The 21,365-nt window shown below is 40.1% G+C and overlaps 1 protein-coding gene across 4 annotated transcripts in view; it reads left to right on the plus strand.

Moving 5' to 3' along the window:
- MTUS2 (microtubule associated scaffold protein 2) overlaps nt 1-21,365 on the plus strand; it is a 625,283-nt gene that overhangs the window by 280,149 nt on the left and 323,769 nt on the right. The window lies entirely within an intron of this gene.

A 21,365-nucleotide genomic window follows, 5' to 3' on the forward strand; every position in this document is an offset into this window, starting at 1 on the left:
TTAAATAAATAATGTTAAAAGTAGCAAAACACTGCCAAGCTTCTTTAAGTCCATGCCCGGGAAGGTCCCCATTAGCCGAGATGATGCTGTTGGAGGCCCGTTTCCTGAGACTGGTACTGTAGACTGCATTTTAAAGTTTGAATTAATAACCTGCAGAGCACGTTACAATAGCTGCTGTCCCTGAGGAAGATCTGGAGGTTTCCCATTCAACTGTGCCTTTGATGACCAAACCCCATCTCAGTCTCCACTTCAAAGTCAATTTTATTGGATGGGAAACCATGACATCTAAGATGTTTTCAAGACCTTGCCAGAGGCCCAGGAAAGTCTTAGAGGTTTCCATGTAGAGAGTTGTTTTGAAGGAGTTGTAGAAGTTGAATCAAACTGGAATAGTATGAAAGAGAGAGAGAGCGATCAATTGATTTATTATTTTGTCAGTTTCTTGTCCAAGCTTGTTTATTCTCTGTTCTTTCTTGAGTTTACAGAGATGATGTGTGGAACATTTGCATAGTTCTAAATTTTGGTCTACTACCTAGTTATTTCTAAAAGTAATACATTACATTTCCCTTTGTCTTGATGTGTTTGTAAGCAGTTTCTAAGGGTGTTTTCTGAAGGTGCTGTAGCTCAGGCCTGCTTTCACACAGGATACATTTAAGGAATATCACTGTAATTAGTGATTACATCATTACACAGTAAGTGGTCTCAAAATCTGAAACATGAATGTAATAAAAAACTGATTGCAAATGCGTAATTCATGTTTTTAGAAATGCATGTGCATAGTAGCAGTCTGATGATTTTAAAATACAGGAGCAACTATTTATCATGATTTTTATTAATAAAATACCCGATGACATGTTTCTCTTTTAGAGAAAGTAGTATGAAGGAAAAACTTATCATATGATATATATCTTTCAAACAAAGGAGTTAGATTTTGATGTCTTAAAAAAAATTCACCCCAAGGGGAGATGAGCCATGTCCACATAACAGCAGCTTTTGCTGACCGAGAGCTGACAGGTGTGGACAGAATAATTGCAGGTGTGCTTAGGGCATTTCTTCTCACCTCTGCTTCAAAGGATACTAGAGAGGGACCCCTGAACACCCAGGGGATAAGAGCTGTATGTGCTAGAGAAAATAACTCCCAGTTTAAAGACTTCATATTAAAAGTGACATTTTTATATGAATGTCTATCCAGAATTGTTTTCTATTTTAAGAGACATATGTTAGAATCGATTTTTAATTATCAGCTACCTACTATGTATGTAATTTTTACTTCACCAATAAATCACAGAAAAACCTCCCATGAATTTGAATTGTCTTAAGTACTACTAAATCATTATACCTATACTTGTTATTAGGTGTAATGTCAAGAAACATTTTGTTTCTATGCTTTAGTGAAGAGATGGTGCTTTGATGACAGGGAATAAACAAAATATGAAGCTCTTGAGAGAGCTGAAAGTCCTTAGATCAACTTCTCACATGGTATATATCTATCCAACAAAGCTTTCTTCTCCAAGCTTGTTCATTCTCTGTTCTTTCTTGTGTTTGCAGAGATGATGTGTGGAAAGCTTTGCTGGTTCAGCTCATGGAAACAGCCAATGTGGTATCAGAATTGGTCCCTTTTTTTCTTCTTGGAAAGCTGGTCTTTTTGCAGACACTATTTTCACATAGGATTCATTAAAGGAATACTGCTGTAATTAGGGATTATGTCATGCAGAGTAGATGTTTCAAAATCTGAAACACGAGCATGGTGAGGATCTATAGTCACACATTGCTTAATGATGGGGATATGTTCTGAGAAATATGTTGTTAGGCAGTGTCCTAATGGTGCAAACATCATAGAACGTACTTCCACAAACCTAGATGAGATAGCCTACTATACACCTAGGTGATATGGTATAGCCTTGGCCCCTAGGCTACAAACCTGGAGAGCATTTACTGTACTAAATACTGTAGGCAATTATAACACATTAGCGAGTATTGGTGTATGTAACAACATCTAAACATAGAAAAAGGACAGTAAAACTATGGTTTAAAAACTAAAAATCGTGGTGTTCCTGTATAGGGCACTTAAGCATGAATGAAGCTTGCAGGAGTGGAAGGTGCTCTGGGTGAGTCAGAGAAGGAGTGGTGAGTGAATATGAAGGTCTAGGACATCATCATACACCTTTATATGATAAACCAGGGCTATCCTGGAGGCCTGGTTTATACCAGCAACACCACAAACATGAGTAATGTGCTATGCTGTGACATTACGATGGCTAAGACACCACTAGGCAATAGGAACTTTTCAGCTTATTTATAATCTTACAGGACTACTGTTGTGTATGTGTTCTGTTGTTGACTGAAGCATCGTTATGTGGTGCGTATGGTATTTGCAAATGTGTAATTCATATTTGTAGGTGCTTGTGCATATTAACAGTCTAAACAATGTCCACACTGACTGTGGCATGCTATACTGGGACACTTTTAAGTGACTCATTGTGAATTCATGAGTGTTTCCTAGGCTAGCCTGGCTCTCCTGGGACTCTTCCTTGCTGTTTCCCTGGGTCCTGAGGGGCAAGTGATGATGAATGTGGAAATCGGAGCCCCATGCATCCCCTGGACATGAGATGGCAGGGCCATTTGGGGTCTCAGCTGTTCCATATGGAGTCCCCATCTACCCTGGGCTCAGGCTTCAGGCCATTAGCCTAACCCCACTGAGCAGAGGCTTTCTAAGTCCGGTGCCCGTCTATGTCTTTTTACCTTTTCCACAAGGTTCTGGCAGACGAGACAGGCACAGGGAAATGAATTACGTGCATAGGTCCTCAGAACTTGAAGGTGTCTTGCCACCCAGTTTACCACCCATTTTATAGCTGAGCAAACAGATCAGGTTGACCTGCCCTGGGTCCTGGGCTGGTGTTCTTCCTACTCTGTTTCCTTCTGAAAGCTGCCATATACAGGGAAGATATGTGCATGCTTTGAATATATTTTCTTTCTTTTAGTAAAGCAAATCATAGAGTCAGAGCTGACTTGAGAGGCCCCTCAGGCTTCCCAGGTTGTCAGCCAGCCCCTGCGGGACGCTCAAGTGCGAGAGAGGGTTCCGCTCTACGCAGAAGCCACCTCTGAGGCTCTCATTGGGAAGCGCTCGCTACGAGTTCAGGTTGTCTCCTTGTAATCTTCAGCGAGTAGCCACAGTTCCTGTGGACTCACACAGCACCTGCATGTGTATCGTGCCCCCAGGAGAGCCCCAGGATAGCATGCCCTTCATTCCCTTACCAATTCGTCATGTGAAGATTATGAGGTTGGCCCATTTTGAGCCTCGAATAAAACTACAAATTAAATTAGTGACCCATAGCTTTTCAAAAACATATTTACATTGAAGGAGGGAATGTAATTTTCTACCTTAGAACTTAAGCATAAGCTTAACATCATAGGTCTGACCCAAGGTGTGGCTCCTTAGTTCTTTTATAATGTCCAGAGATGAAAAAAAATCCCAAATATAGTTTAGGTGATAGAAACTTATTGATAAAAATAATGACTGTGCTGTAGAATTTAGAGTTGGAAACATACTATTGCCTCATGTATACAGGTTGTGCATCCCAAATCAGAAAATCTGAAATTCAAAATGCTTCAAAATCCAAAATTATTTTGAATGTTGACACAATGCCCAAGGGAAATAGTCATTGGAACATTTTGGATTTTGGATTTTGGGGTTTGAGATGCTCAACTGGTATAATAAAAATATTCCAAGATCTGAAAAATCCCAAAATTCAAAACAATTCTGGTTCCAGGAATTTTGGATAAGGGGTACTCAATCTGTACTTGGTTATCACATTAATCAGTAATTAGGGATAGACTTGATTTTCCCAGTGGGTAGGCAGATGTGACTTAAAGTCAAAACCTTTGGGAACATGTGCGGAGGGAAAATAGGGTGACATAGGTTTCATAAATTAATCATTAATGAAAATAGATCGTATCACCCAAGGATAGAATAATTTATGTGGAAAATCCTATGTCATCATGTATTCTGAATAGCACTTCATTTACTGGGTGCCCAAGAAACAGAAAATATCTATCAGAGAAGTACATGGAGAATGTGATATTTGCAGCTTTCCTTTACCATTTCTCTTCCTCTCTTTTCAAATACTGCCATACTGCCGTGTGTTCTCCATGGCATAACCTAAGAACAGAAATTATGGGGCAAAGAATTTGAAAAAACAAGTAAAAAATAAAAATTAGAAGTTTTTCTCCTTTTTTTTTTTTTCTTCTGCCGTACAGAAGTATTCAGATGATAGGGAAGTAGAGCTACAGCTGGGGAGGTGGGCAGAGAGGCTGACGTTCGCATAAATAATCCTGGCAAAGGATGTATGTTTTCAGAGCCTGCAAAGTGGCATGAAGTGGAGGGTTAATTTCTGATGAGGATGTCAGGTCGTTTCTCAGAAGGGATCGTAAGCCAGACCGCCTTTTGGAAGGTGAAATGAACTCTAGGAGATCTTTGGTAGGGGAGCGGTGCTGTTGGAGCATTCAGAAAACTTCCTGAATCTGAGAAGCTGCCATTCCCGGTGTAGCCTGCCACTTCATCGTGGCACTGTTTGTCTCCTGGGTGCTGAGCCCACATGTTTGAGCTCCCCAAGATTTATTCTCACAATGTGTCTGTTCAGGTCTCTCTGATCTTCACCTTGTCATCTGATCTACAGTTTCAGCCCTTAGCAGTTTGGACACAGTGCTCATGTCTATCTCTCTAGCTCTGATGTGTCCCTCTAGAACTACTCACCTGCATTTCAAATGAGCCATCAAGTATCTCTAACTGGGTATCAACTCACCGCAAACTGGACACTTTTTCAGAAAACAAATTCATTTTTTAGTACAACCCAAAACCTTCTCTGGAAGTTGCTCTGTCTTTTAATGATATCTGTGATCTCCTGGCAACCCAGCCTGGGAATTTCAAAATCAGCATTACGTCATGCCTGCTTTTTTTGGGGGGGCGGGGTGGGGAGGAGACAGAGTCTTGCTCTGTTGCCTGGAGTGCAGTGGCACGATCTTGTCTCACTGCAGCCTCTGCCTCCCGGGTTAAGCAGTTCTCTGCCTCAGTCTCCCGAGTAGTTGGGATTACAGGCGTCCGCCACCACACCCAGCTAATTTTTGTATTTTTAGTAGAGACAGGGTTTCACCATCTTGGCCAGGCTGGTCTTGAACTCCTGACCTCGTGATCCACCCACCTCGGGCTCCCAAAGTGCTGGGATTGCAGGTGTGAGCCACTGCACTTGGCCATGTCATGCCTGCTTTTTGCCGTATTTTCTGTTCACTCATCATTTCTGGTAAATTCTTTTTCTCTGGCACTTACCCCATCCTCATTCTTCTCTCTCCTCATCTGTGTTAAAACTGTGGTAGTGCTCACCTGAGCTCTTCCTGGCATACCTTGGCTTTCTAATCCACAAAGTACATGGTCCTTGGTAATTTTCCCTTTGACCCCGTTTCGATTGCTGCATGGTGCCCCTATGCCTGCTTCACCTGTCAGACTTCAGGTCCTCCATGACCTGGCCCTCCTACCTTTCCTGCGTACCATCCTGACATATACTCCCAACTAGCGAAATGTGAGTAACAAAAATGTGTTGCTCACGTTTTTTAATGAGGGCTTTGTGCTTTCCTGCCTTTTGGTTTTGATTTAAACCATTCATCTCTGGAATACACCTCCCCCAGCTTTCTATCCCTACCCCCACCACCTGCCATCTCTCTCTGCAGATTCTATCACTTTTAGATACATTTCAATTTTTACTTCCTCTAAAAATCCCTCAATGTGATTTTTTTGTTCCTGGAAACCCCTAGGGCTCTTGACTTGTATCACTTTTATTACCTACTAGCTCTTGTAGTTATTTGTTTTTATGTCCTCTCTCCCCTACAGACTATAAGCTCTTAGCAGGTAGGGGCTATGCCTCTTAATAATTTTAGTATCTCTCACACTGAAGGACACTGTCCTTTACAATAGTAGAATTTTAAGGGAAGTTCTCTCCCAATAGAAACTTTTTCTCTTATGTAAGGGCATGGAAAAAGAGATTTTTGACTTAAGTATCTTTGAGAGTATTTTGTATTGGGAACATATTTTTACTTTATTCTTGGATTTTGATAGTTGATGAAGCTCATAATTATAGCTCTCACAGTTTTTGAGGACCTCTAAAATGTCATTTTTATTGACTGTGGTATACATAGAGATAATTTACTTAAGTCAAAGAGTAGAAAACTCTTTGAACTCTAAATATATTCAGAGATAAACATCATACAGACTGACTTAGTAGTCTCACAAGTGTCCAGTAACCTTTATATCTCCTTGCATATACTTGTTTTTAAATAATTGGGCTAAAACCCTACTTTTGAGGCTATTCCTGAGAGAATTTCAAAATTTCCAAACTTAGATGTCTTGATTTGATGAGGTTAGATATTCTCATTAATCAATTCTTGGCCTTTTGGCTAAGATCAAGTATAGATATTCTCATTAAATTCTAGAGTTTTATTTCTTGTTTTAATATTTAAAATAAGTACATGTTCTTTTAATTATTGAATAGGATTTGGGTTCTGGCGATAATAATCTGAAGTGGAAAATTGCTAGCCTTTTGGAAGTCTAATCAATGAAAATGAGGGTTAATATGAAAGCTTTTTGCAATGTTAACTTTAGGGTGTACACTGATGAATACTATAAAACACATTTACATACATAACACATTTGATTTTCTACGTCTGACATGCCTTTTAAATAAGATCAGGGTTGACAAGAAATGTTATTAATAACTCTTACGGAAACAGCCATTAACCCATCTCATGTTCATCGGCAAAGAGAGAGTCATTTTTTATTCATGGAAAAAGCAGCCGAAGGTGGCTTGTGAGGTCAGACTTCAGAGAAGCCATTGCCTGTTTGATATTACTCTTAATGATGTCTTTGTTCATTCTCTTCAGAAACACTCAGACAATGATTTCCACCCAGAGATAGGATTAGATTGCAAGCATGTTTTGTTTTATTTTTAAGGATGTTGGCCATTTCTGCTTATAAGATAAACTGAAGGTTTGGGGAACATTTTTATTTGTAGTACACATAATGTCTAGTTGAACTGCTTCAGTTTTCTTGGCTGGCTTGTTTTCTGAAGATTAGATTATCTGCTTTCCGTTTCCTGATCCTACATTCTTTTAGTGTATTCTATGTGGTAAGCATAAGCTCAGCACTGGGGCTGCCATGACCTGGACAAGGGTGAGTCCTCACTAACCCTTGCAGGGAGTGGGGAGACAGGGTTATGCACATAAAGCCATGACGCAGGGAAATGTTAGCAAGGCTGTGATTGAAGACCACACAGCATGTGGTGGGCAGGGGAGGGAGGAGGCACAGGAAGGGGGAAGTATCCGTGCACCCTGAGTGAGGTGAAGAAAGACCTCAGGCCCTGCAGGTCCTCTCCAGGCTGGCTCAGCACTACTGCATTATGTCTTCAGATGGAATTCTTCCACATTGGTTTTAGGTAATTGACAACCTTCTGAATTTGCTATAGAATACTCCACCAAAGGGGGGAAAAAAAAACTAGAGGTGGGAGAAGATAGGTGAAAAAAGATTGACAAATATTTGAAAATATTTGAAGCTGGGTGATGGAACCATGAAGATTCATTGTACTCCTTGACTTGCTGTGTATGTTTGAACATTTCCGTAGAAGGTTAAACTCCACCTTCTCTCTGTATTCGTTTTTATTTCTTTTTTGTTTTATTTTATTTTTACATTTAGTGGTCCCTAGAAGGCTCTTAGACAACCTTTTTTTTCTTCTAACCTTTTTGAATTATAACAGATTGTGTATATTGACATTATGATGTTTTGATATACATATGCATTGTGAAATGATTACTACAATCAAGTTAATTAGCATATCCATTACCTCACATAGTTACCTCTTCTGTGTATATGTGTGTGTATGTGTGGTGAGAACATTTAAGATCAACCTTCTTTGCAAATTTCAAGTACATAATAAAGTGTTATTAATGATCAACCTTATGCTGTTTATTAGAGCTCCAGAACTTACTCCTCCTGAATACCTGAAACTTTGAACCCTTTAGCCAATACATCCCCATACTGAAGAGATGATACAGTAGTGGTGAAGAATGCAGACTCCGGAGATACACTGCCTGGGCTCACATCTCACCTCTGCTGTTTGCTAGCTTCGTGACTTTGCGCAAGTTACTTAATTTTTCTGTGCCTCTGTTTCCTCATTGCAAAATAATAATAATATTAATAATGATTAAAATAAGTTAAGCCATCAATAGGGTCGATGGGAGCATCAGATGGAATTAATATCTGCAAAGTACTTAGAAAAGGGCTTTGCCCAATAATAATAATGTTTCTGTGGGCATTTCCATCCATTGGCCATGTGCGTGAGGATTCAGCAGCTCAGTTGGAAGATGACCATGATAGATTAATGTATCTCTCATGGAGGAAAGAAAATGCTTCTGCTGACATCTGAGTCAGGCACACGACATATATTCTGGTTCTGAATTTTTATGATCACCTCGCACATGTATGGTGAATAGCCTTCTGAGTGAGTGTTAAGCTAAAAAGCATCATTTCTGAGACATGAAAGTGGAGGTTGATGATTTTCATGGCAATCTCTTTCTTCTGAGTTGTACACTTGTGGTGGTTTGGACATTGACAAAATATAGACAACGAAAATCACGTTTTGATTTCTTTATTTAAAAAGGCTATGCCATGCCTTTAGCACATTACCATTTGAGTGAATATATTCACTTGGCTTCCCTGTAAATGAAACATACTTATGCAAGGTGACTAATACATTAATCTAAGCTGATGGCATTTAAAACCTCTGCTCAAAATAGAAAGTGAGAGTTGGATCTGATTTTATTTCTGTGCCTTTTCAATGTCTGTTGGAAGAATGGGAACATTTGATTCACAGTACTTAAAGGGCTTTGCACAGCTTCTCATTTTGCTAGAGCCTAATTTCCATTGTATTAGGGCTTACTTTGTCAAACATCTCAACCCAATTTGGGTGGGTGAAAAAGAGAAGAGTGAGAACAAAAACTAAAATAAGCTTCTGATTTCCTCTGGAAATGCGGAAGTCAAACAAATGTCACTGATGGATTTCAGTATCTAGTTCCCTGGAATCTGTAATTATGAAATTTAAAGTATTCTTTATGAGAAAAAAATAGAATCATTTTTACTGAATCTTGCTGTTAATTTTCCCAATTATTCCCACACATTCAGTTCTTTCTCTTTCCTGTTTTCTTTGCTTCCTTCCCACACATTTACAAAGGAGAACACTTTTTTCTGAGTATTTTTGAGCATTGCCTTTAATAAGTGAAAATATTTTCTTATTGCTTCAGTAACTCCTAGTTTGTCCACCTTAACTCAGATATCTGGATCTAACTTAGAAATCATATTGTTTCTCTAGAGGTTTATAAAGTTTGTAAGTGCCATATTCTAGGATGTTCTAGCCCATTCAATATGTTTAATGAAGAAAAGATACTGGGAGCTATGGAAATCATATTTTAGATAAGAAATATGACATATTAGCATGTGTAATATGCATAAACCCCAGCATTTTCAATAATGGAATCGTCTTTGGGAAAGTCAGTTAACCTTACTGGACTCAGATTTTTATCATGAAGTTCAGAGGGATTGGATTAAATGAATTGACCAATTTGGGCCCTCAAGAGCTGGCATTCTGTGACTTTATTCTGTTAAAAAAAAAATGAAACCATTTATGGTCTTAAGTGAGGAATAATAGAATTGTGTTCAAGGAAAATTAATATGATAGTGGTGAATAAAGTAGTTTGGAGAAGGGAAACTGGGCGTGAGGCATCTTGGTTCCGCCAAAATTAATGATGCTTTCCCTCTGGGCCAGAGTTCACTTTTGTTATTTTTTTCATTGTCTTAATAAGATACAAATTTTAGAACAATAACAGAGAACAGTGCAAAGGTTTTACTGCCTTGCTTTTTTCTGTAAAATGCAGAGCTATGAGATGCTTGGAAGTTATTTTCTTGCTCTAGCCCTCTCTCTAATGCCGAGCATCTTGGATTATTAGTCCGGTACCAGAACAAAGATGAGGAGATGCAAGGAGGTGGAAAGGAAGAGGAGGAAACATTTTCATACATTTTATTGCTTTTATCTTAGCAGAAACTCTAGGTCAGAGGTCACATTTTGTCACAACTCTAATTTCACTTGAGACTGTGGCAGAGTGAGAATATCGACAAGCAAACAAACATAGCTTCTAGATGAATCTTGCTTCTCATGGGAACTTTGCCAACAGTACGTGCTTTCTTGCATTGTTGTAACATGTGTAGGCCGTCTTCTGGGAAGGTTCGTAAAAACCCTTGTGGTATTTTTCTGAAGGCAGTAGACAGAGTGAAGAGATTGATAATTTCTCCTTTTTTTTTTTTTTTTTGCAAGGAAAAAGAAAATAATTTATATGGTTATATCAGAAGGTTATTTGGGCTCCTGTAACAGGCAGCAGTTAGCAGGAGAGAGTTAATGGAAACCTGAACTAGGGGGTTACAATAGGAATGATCGAGTCAGAAGGTGCCATTTCACACTGTGTACAGGATTGTACAGGGGCTTTGATGAGTTTTATTGATGGGGCTTTGATGAGTTTGGGTTTGGTCATGTTGAGAAGCATTCCTATAACTACATCCAGCAGACATCCATCCTGTAACTACATCCGCAGCAGCATACATCCATTCCTATAACTACCTCCAGCAGATTGGGGCTGAAAATAAGGAGAGTAGCCATGGAAAATAAGTGATGTTTGGAATCGTGACTGACATCATTGAGGGAGTGCATGCAGAATGAAACGGGAAGAGGGAAGCTGACACATTGTGCAGGGAGTATCTATCTGGGTTGCAGGGGTGGGAGATGGGAGACAGCTGGAGAAGGCTTGGTCAGTGAGGAGGAGGCGTGTCAGCATCACCAAGCTGAGGGAGAGAGGTTCCTGGAAAGAGATGGCTGGTCAAACCATCTGTGCTGTGGTGCTGAGATGTTTCGATATTGAGGAGAATGGATCTGCAGACTGTGACTAAGATGTCACTGGTAGCCGGGCGCGGTGGCTCACACCTGTAATCCCAGCACTTTGGGAGGCCGAGGTGGGCGGATCATAAGGTCAAGAGATCGAGACCATTTTGGCCAACACAGTGAAACCCCGTCTCTACTAAAAGTACAAAAATTAGCCAGGTGTGGTGGCACTCACCTGTAGTCTCAGCTACTCGGGAGGCTGAGGCAGGAGAATGGCTTGAACCCGGGAGGCGGAAGTTGCAGTGAGCTGAGATCATGCCACTGCACTCCAGCCTGGCAACAGAGCGAGACTCTGTCTAAAAAAGGAAAAAAGAAAAGATGTTACTGGTAGCTTTGAAGTAAGTTTTTAACAAAATGTATGAAGGCAGAAATCGGGTTACAAGGGGGTAAGGAAGGTAAAGGTGGAGAGTGTCTACTACTGTTGAGAAGTGTGGTGAGGAAAAGGGAAAGAACCGTAGCAGGAGAAGTTTGTTTGTTTTGTGTTTGCTTTTTTTTTTTTTTTTTTTTTTTTTTTTTTTTTTTTTTTTTTTTTTTTAAGCACATAAGAATGCTTATGCTCTGAGGAGAAAGATCCAGTAACCAGGGAGCTGATTGCTTATTTTACAAGTTCATACCATTGATCAGAAGACTAGTTCATAGAAGATGGAATAAATCATCTATTGTGATCAGAGCCATATCCTTATGTATAAGAACAGCAGAGCAGACGTAATTTGACATTTTGTTCAAGATACCTTCATAGTGTATAAATATAATAGTTTCACTCTAGGTAGGTAAAGTTGGACAGACAGAAGAGTAGGAGGGGGGAGAGAAATACATTAAGTGAAAGGAAAGATGGAGGAGGAAGTAAGGAAGGGAAGTGAGGGGCTTGAGGTGCAGATAGTAAGATGGTCGTGGTGGGGACTAACTGAGAAGGGAACAAGGAGCCATTGGTACTCTATTGTCCTCTTCCTGGTTTTCTTGAAGTCCTCCTGTCCAGCTGCTCGCTTGCCCTGCCCTCCCCAGGCAGGGATGCAATGAGAGTCAGAGCTAACACCTCAGCTTGAGGTGGTTCTTGGGATCTCTTAAGGTGTAGAAATTGTGGAAATTTGTATTTTCAATTAAAGGCAATGCCAGATTACTTCTGAAATACTGTTTAAACAGAAAACTTGTTTAAGTGGGTGCTTAGATAAAAAGGTAACTTTGTTTCTGTGGCATACACATCTTACCCCCATGAATTTGCCATGCAGATGACAGAGCTATTAAATTACTGCAGGCACCTGCATTGCTCATTCTTGAGCCAGAGCCATCTGAATAGAAAGTATTACAAGATGTGAGAGAAATGTACAGGATAAATGAAGTGAAATGTAGATTTTTTTATCTGCTAGCAGGTACCACTAAAATGAAATATTGCAGACATTGTGATTAAGAATGTCTAGATCCTATTAATACAATAACTGCCATGAATATGTCTAGTCAGCTAACAGACTAGACTAGGTGAATGTGGTAACTTTTCGATGCTAAGCTGATGCATTCTGTTGAATGTTCTTACACGGTTGAATATGTGCAGGTCGTACATTTGTGAGACAGTTTTACCTCCTTTGGTGATGTCAATAAAATAGCTTCCCCAACTGGAGTTTGAATATCAAGGAGTCCTATGTGAATGTGTGAAGGCTCCTTTCTGGCTAGTTGTAAGGGTGATTTTGACCAGGCTGCATGTCAGCCAGCCACATATTCCGGAGTAACCAATAACCAGAGTCACTAAAGACTAGGCATTGTTCTTTCTCTGTTTCCTTTAGACTTAGTTCATCTTGTCAAAAAATCATAAGAAAAGATAATTGATTTAAATATTGTAAAGATTGTAAGCATTAAAGATAACATATCTTTGTATCTAATAAATTGTTCATAATTACGTATGAAAATGTAATTTATTGATTTCCTTTAGCTTCACAAGGTAATGAAACCTAGGGAAGGAGAGGTGGACTGGTAGCCAGGACCACTGGGCCCTACCTTCAGCTCTTAAAACTAACTGGCTGGGTGGCCTTAGGCAAGCTAATTTACTCGTTTGGGCCTCAGGTTCTTCATCAGTAAAAGGAGGCGTTTGAACTCAGTGATACTCAGTGTTCAATTGATTCTTTAAAAAGAAGTCTTATACATGTTAAGCTGAATTACACAATGCGTGTGTTTATTCTACTTAATGGTGGTGGGGCCATAACAGGCATGATATCAACCAGACCAACCAGGCATTATAGGATTGTTGCTGAGTCTTTACTGTGTTGGTATGTAGATATCTGTGAATAATGTGCTGTTTTAACTTGGAGCACACTGAGACGTAAATAAAATATGAGCCAGCTTCCATAAATCTACTTCCATGCCTGGCCCCTAGGCCCCATCTTCTCTGTTGTGCTAGGGGCTGTGTGGGGTTCCATTCAGATATCTGTCAAGCAAGTCAGAACTTTATGAAGACAACAGGGATATATTGAGAATAACTAAATCCATAAGATAGAATTAGATGTATTTACTATGTATTATTTTTACCCTAAATATATGCAATAAATTTAGATTATGTGTGGTAGGTTTTGTCTAGTTCTTCCTTCCTAAGGAACTGGTGAGAACTTTCTCTCAATGTAGCCAAGACCTTGAGATTTCGCTTTTTTATATCAGGGGCCTTAGTCTATAGTTCTCTTATGTACATCAGTTCTTCCTTATCCATTCCTAAGGATGAGTTCTAAGACCTCCAGTGGATGTCTGAAACCTTCAATGGTACCAAAGGATACATATACCATGTTTTTTCCTATACATACATACCTAGGATCAGGTTTGATTTGTAAATTAGACACAGTAAGAGATTAAGAACAACAATAATAGATAATTGTAATAATATGCCAGTCCATCACTCTTCTTGCACTTTGGGGCCATTCTTAAGTAAAATAAGTGTTCCTTGAACACAGGCACTGAGACACCACCACAGTCCGTCTGATCACTGAGATGGCTACTAAGTGACTCAGGGTAGGCAGGGTTTACAGAGTGAATCTCCCAGACCGAGGGATGATTCCCGTCCTGGATGGGACTGAGCAGAGCAGCGTGAGATTTCATGTTGCTACTCAGAATGGCGTGCAATTGAAAACTTATAAATTGTTATTTAAATTTTTCACTGAATATTTTTGGACTACAGTTGGCCCTGGGTAACTAAAACCATGGATAAAGGGAGACTGCTGTACTAATTTCAAGTTGACTGCAAGTATAGTGTTTCTTCCCAGCATTGCTAGGTAGAGTTACTTCTTCCAAGAAGTTCTGAAAGATTAACTCATGTCCTACCCCTTTTCTGGGAGTATTTCTTTACTGTGTCCATGATACTTTCTCTAGTTTGAGTACTTGGTTCTCTTTTTGTGTGCTGAGGTTCTGTGAGCAAAGAATGAGCTATTTTACAATCCTTTCCTTTCTTGATAGCCCCCTCAGCTTGGGTGTGAGGTTAAGATGAGTGGGTTTCTCTGGATGCTGCAGCCACAGCATTTTGTGTCTCCCTGCCTGCTGTGACCCACGCGGACTTCCAGTTAGCACGCCTGCCCTGGCCTGACCAGGCCCTGGACCCCTGTCATTCTTATCACCTGTGCATGAGGACAGAGGGCCACCGGCAGCTCCAAGAGCTGCCCTCCTGCACATCTTTTAGTGGCTTCCATGCTCGTGTTAAGTATTAGCAGATGCTGGTGCCCCTCCCCACTCACTCTCCTCGGTTTTCAGGGTTGAGTATTAAAAACACGACCACAGTAATGCAGGGCTCCTCCATGCCATTCCTGTGCATGAGTGTTAATGTACGGATGTAAGTGTGTCTACATGCACATACTCCCCACCTCTTGCACAGATAAGTGTGACAGGAAAGTGGCCACCCAAGGATCTCCCACCACAGCTGTTGTGACAGAAAGCTGAGGGGTGAATTCTTTTTCCAGCACGATTTATTAGAAAATGTGTATGGCAAGGAGTTGACACATCAGACAGCTGCAGCTGTCAACTGCCAACACCCATTTACTCCGACCCCTTTGATTAGAAAATGAAAAATGCCACCACACCTCGGGCCCTGTCAGCTGCAAGGTGTGCCTCTAAGGTTGGTGCTGACACAGGATACTTCTGTTGCCTCTTGGAAGGTTTGTTAATGAAGGAAATGAGCCAGGGCAGACCCTGTCACGATGGTTTCACTGGAGAAACCTGCTAATTAGGCTGGAGGTCAAAGAGCTGCTACTGTTTCAAGCAGGTGCTATTAGTTTTGTGTGCAACAGTGGCTCCGAAGGTGCGTGAAAAATAGACCACGTCTCCCTGGTTTTTATTACAATTAAGGAAAAGACGTGTTCTCTGCCTGGAGCCTGGTTACTCATCCAGGAAATATACGTTGCCTTGAGAGAGTCCTGTGTATCTCTCGGGCTCTCTTCGTGGTCATCACTAGCTTCCTTCTTCCCAAGCCCTTGTTTACCATCACAGAAGCCTAGAATAGTGATACTGGCACCCTAGATATTATCCAGGTGACCACAGACATTCCACAGAGGAGGAGACGGATGCCAGGAGAGGTGAGATGACTCTTATCACCCTCCCAGGGTGAGGTTAGTGATGGACACTCCGATGTCCTCATCCCGTGATGCACACCAGGGTGAGAGGCACCTAATGTGGCACCATGGCTTATTGGAGGAGGCATCCATGTGTAGCTTGAGTCTGAGGATGATGTTCCATTGTTGAAGTCCTACAACATATTAATAAATTGGCAGCCAACTAGACTCTCAGTGTCCTATGATCTTCCCTCTGCTGAGTGCTCATGGGAAGCTGAGTTCAGCTGCCCCACGTTCGTGGGAGTCTGTTAGCAGCATGTCGGTACTGGCTGAGGTTCTGCGTGAGCGATCCCTGGAGAGCAGTGGGGGTAAGTGTGAGTGTTTGTGTGTTGAGCACAGAAATTGGCACGGCCTTGTATTCCTTCCCAAAGACTCAAGAGAGGCAGCATGCTGGGCAGGACAGTGACTAGGACTGTAGGAGACTGGGCTTCTAGACACTGACTTGCGCTGTCACCTTGGGCAAATCACCTGATCCCTGTGGGTGACAGTGTCCTTCCTGTGAAGTGAGGGAGTGGACGGTGAGTCCTGGGATGCTTTCATGGATCCCAGTTGTCTGGTCCTGTGACTCCAGAGCTGAAGATTTGCAGGATGCTTTAGCACCCCAGAACACAAGTTTGCTGCTTCTCACGTTTTTATTCAGAAACTCTAAAGAAAAGGCTCTTAATATTTCTTGTACGTTTTTCTCTGATCACAATTGGAGGACATACAAGATATGTTACCTATGTATTTAGTATTGTCAATAGAAATTCATAATTCCAGAGCTATATATCTAAAACATACACATATATTTTTCTCATTTAAGGAAATCTAAACTCTTATGGTAGTGCTGATAGGATAAAATCCTGAATCTCAGTACATAGATATACATCGGGCCAGATTAACTGAGGAATAAATTCCCCAAAACTAATTTTAACAATCTAAATAGTGGTAAGATTATATTGCTTTCATATAGTTTCTTTTGGTGCTGGACCTTGTGGGCACTGCATAAAAAAAAAAAAAATAAATGGCTTAGTAAATAGTGGAAAGCAATTAGAGATCTACTATTAGGAATTTTAAGTTTGAAAGCATATATGACAAAAAGTTTTCATATATTATGTGATATTTTGAAAATATCTCTTTTGTGAAATTTAGTAACTTAAAAACTTTAGTTCGTTAAGCATTATAAGTTTGGTATATATAAATTATCTGATTATGTTCTTCAGGTAAAAAGTCAAGTAAAATTTGCAGGGAAAGATTCCAGTCTGATTCTGAAGACCTGAGCACCAGGAGTACTGAGGGCAGGAGAACATCCCTGTTCTAGTTCAATAGTCAGGGAAGAGAGCAAATTCAACCTCCTGTAGCCTTTTTATCCCATTTAGGCGCTTAAAGGATTGGATGGTGCCCATCCACATTGGGAGAGGCCATCTGCTTTATTCGGTCCACCAATTTAAATGCTAATATCTTCCAGAAACACCCTCACAGACACACCTAGAAATCATGTTTAATCAGCTAGCTGGGCATTCTGTGGATCGGTGAGTTTGACACAAAATTAACAATCACAAGAATATGTAAAGAACCTTTACAAATCAGTAAAAAGAATACATAAAAATACGTCATGTTCAATTAGCAAAATGGGCATAGGCCATAAATGCACATTCATAAGAAAAGCGAAACCAATATCCAACAAACTTATGATACATTTTTTGCCATTACAATTGATATCATAAAACAAATTAACTACAATATTATTAGACTGATGAAGATTGAAAAGGATAGTAGTACATAGAGTATTGGTGAGTCTGTGGCAAACTGGGCAGTCTCATACACTGAGGTCAGAATCACAAATTGATGTTATATTTAAGGAAGATACTTTACTAATATTTAAAAAAGAAACCTTAAAGGTATTCATATCATGAATACCTTTCTTTCAAATAATTCCACATAAGGAATTACCTTGAGAAAATAAACAGATGTATTTAAAACAATGCACCTTCATTCTTGTTGTAATAGTGAAATATATTTTCACAAATATCCATAATATCCATGATTATTTAAATGGAAAAAATCAAGACAGTATTATGCATGAGACTATTTTTATACTTATATATTAAAATATATAATAAAAGATAAATTCCTAGATTACTTTCTATTTTCATGTTAATAGTTGGGATTATTGGAGACTTTAAAAAATGTTTATTCGCTTATATTTTCTAAACATGGAGCATGAAGTAAGAAAAGAAAAAAGAATTTTTTTGGAAATGTATCACCACTTAAAAATAAGAGAAGAATACAAAGAAAGGGACTGAAGGCTAATTGACCTGTAGTTAGCAGGGGCCGGAGAAGGAGTTAAATTTCAGTGTGAAGTGAGGCAGGAACCCTCCACTGAAGGACGGGCTGATCCCCCTGGGGTCCGATGTGCATTGCAATTCCCTCTATTATTGAATTCAGTTCATTCTTGCAGTGGAGATCAAAGTCGGGCTGAAACAATCTCTACAGCATTCTGACAAAAATTAAAAGATGAAAGAAGGCTGTGTAAAATCATCGATACAGCAAGAAAAAGCAGAACGTGCTTATGTTCAGAAAAGATTATGATAAAAGCCACTTTCATAAGTCATGTCATGTTTTGAAATTGACAATACATGGAACAAAATGCCACAGCACTCCCCTAACAAAGTGTCAGAGCATTTGAAATTTTGCCATCTTCCTGAATTTCTCAGGGGAGTGTTATTTCAGTGATCATAAAATTCCCCATAAGTCCTTATTACTTTTTTAGAGGTAACAATATAGTCATTTTATGGGACAGCTATAAGAAATAAATCTCATTTATCCCTAAGGAAACTATCTTAGGATGAGCTCGACAGATGTCATTAGGCATGGATCCCTGAAAATGTCTTTGATTGCTCTCATCCTAAAAATAATTACAGAAATATTGATTAAGAGCCCATTGCTTTATTGCTTTTATTCTGTGCTGGATACTTGAGTAACAAGGCAGAAACCAATATGGATGTTGAAGATGTGGGCGTTAAAGAGCTTATCTTTATGTTGCTTAAGAAAAAAGACTTCCCTATTTCCCTATATCAAATTCATTTTATATAATGAAATACACACACACACATATGCAAGAGGTAGAGTGAGCGAGCACAGGCAATGTCATGTAGATAGATATGGGGAATTTAAAAAAGATATATAATAATGAAATTGAGTTCCATGCAAGGCTTTCTCTGGCTAATGCCAGGCTGTGGAAAGATAACAGAACTTCCAGAGAGAAGGCCTGAGTTCAAGTCCCTGCTCTGCTGTTCACTCACACTCTCACTTTTTCACTTCTTTTTTTTTTTTTTTTTGAGGTGGAGTTTTGCTCTTGTTGCCCTTGTTGGAGTGCAATGGCGCGATCTTGGCTCACTGCAACCTCCGCCTCCCGGCTTTAAGCGATTCTCCTGCCTTAGCCTCCCGAGTAGCTGGGGTTACAGGCGTGCACCACCACACCTGGCTAATTTTGTATTTTTGTTTTTTAATAGAGACAGGGTTTCTCCATGTTGGTCAGGTTGGTCTTGACCTTCCAACCTCAGGTGATCCGCCCGCCTCAACCTCCCAATGTGCTGGGATTACAGGCGTGAGCCACCACACCTGGCCCACTTTTTCACTTCTAAAAACCTCACTTCTTGCTGTATTGTCAGGATAAAAACATGTAATTGAGGTTCCTTGTAGGCTAAAGGATATCAAGTGTAGTACAAGTAGGTATACTTGTTGTATAACTAAATCTTGAGCAGAAAGTTGTACTCTTTATTGATGCAAAAACAGCCCCTGGATTGAGTCCCCTGAGTAAGGGTCTGATATCCCAGGTAAGCAGTTGAGGCTTTGAGGAGGGAGAAGGGGCTAGGTTGCACTTGGGCCCTGAAAGACAGGAGGCTTTGGGTTGGTGGAAATGACGCTGTATCAGTCTGTTCTCATGCTGCTATGAAGAAATACCCAAGACTGGGTAGTTTATAAAGGAAAGAGGTTTAATTGACTCACAGTTCCACATGGCTGGGGAGGCCTCAGGAGACTTACAATTATGGCGGAAGGGAAAGCAATCATCGCCGCCTTCACATGGCGGCAGCAAGAAGTGCCGAGTAAAGGGGGAAAAATCCCTTATACGACCATCAGATGTCATGAGGACTCACCCACTATCATGAGAACAGCATGAGGATAACCATCCCCATGATTCAGTTACCTCCCTCCGGGTCCCTCCCATGATGTGGAAATTAGGAGAACTACAATTCAAGATGAGATTTGGGTGGGAATACAGCCAAACCATATCAGATGGGGAGAGCATTCCACTGGGACCAAGTCACTGTCTGTCTAAATCAGCCCTCACTCTGGGTTCTGTCACCACCTATGACTATTTGATTACCTTTTAGAGGTTCTTATAGGAATTGAAATTTCTACCTTCTTGATCAGAAACAGAAAAAAGACTAAATGATGCTACTTTATTTAAATAAATTCACATCCCTGTCCGTGTCAGTGGCTCTCTCCTTCAGTCTTTTTAAACTCTGTCACAAAAATATGTCATTCGAGGAGAAAATTTTTAAAATGTAGCTTTTGTGGACAATTTCTAATGATCAGCCACTATCTATATTGTCCCCAGTACCTAGTTCCATGCCTGTTCTATACCAGGTGCTAGAAAGTGTTTAAAAATTGGAAATAATGTAAAAACTATGGTAAAGAGCAAAATTTAAATTTCTAGCATATTTCCTTTTCTTTATCCCTGACGTTTCTATGCTTCAGATTTTTTTAAAACTTCCTGTTTTGCATTAATATTCTGTCAATACTTGAAAGTTTTATTCATTTACAATCAGCACTTGTTTTAGTTTCTCTAAATATTACCCCTTTTGCTTCCTTTCACTGTTCTTTTTTCAAAATTATTGTTTTCTGTTTATAGTAGCTACTTATTTTTTTTTTCATTTTTCATGGGTAGTTTAAATACTCTGTGATTCATTGTATTTATAATTTTCATTTAAATTTTTTCTTCTCACTCTGAGAATGTAATTTTCATTTATATTTCATTTTCATTTGTTAACTTACCACATTGGTATTTCTGTTTTAATATTTAAAACACAAACATTTGGCTGGGTGTGGTCGCTCACTCCTATAATTCCAGCATTTTGGGAGGGCAAGATGAGCAGATCATTTGAGGTCAGGAGTTTGAGACCACCCTGGCCAACATGGTGAAACCTTGTCTCTACTAAAAATACAAAAATTAGCTGGGCGTGGTGGCGCATGCCTGTAATCCCAGCTACTCAGGAGGCTGAGGCAGGAGAATTGCTTACACCTGGGAGTGGAGGAGCCAAGATCATGCCATTGTACTCCAGTCTGGGCGACAGAGCGAGACTCGTCTCAAAACACACGCACGCACGCACGCATGCACACACACACACTCTTGAAAAACATATTTTTCTGAATGATATATTGAGAGCCCTGGATAAACTGGGAGTCTCCTTAGAGGATAAAACCCAAGTGTTCTCAGAACATGGTGCTAGTGTGTTCAGGCCTCCCGCCTCAATCCCTAGGCTGCCATCCCCCTGCAGATACCCGCTGCCCTCATTCCAGGGGGTACTGTGCGGGTAAGTGGACTCTGTGACTCTAGGTGCTTAGATCAACACACCATTGCCAAATATTTGACTATGTCATCCTTTTACAAAAATGACAAATAATTCTCTCCCTTGTCAATAAGGTAAACACCTTAGCTTGGCATTCAGGATTTTTCTCAGTCTACCCTGAACCTCTTACCCAAAGCCTCATTATTCCATTGGTAGTG

Source organism: Macaca thibetana, chromosome 17, assembly GCF_024542745.1.
Source record: "Macaca thibetana thibetana isolate TM-01 chromosome 17, ASM2454274v1, whole genome shotgun sequence".
Lineage (NCBI taxonomy): Eukaryota > Metazoa > Chordata > Mammalia > Primates > Cercopithecidae > Macaca > Macaca thibetana.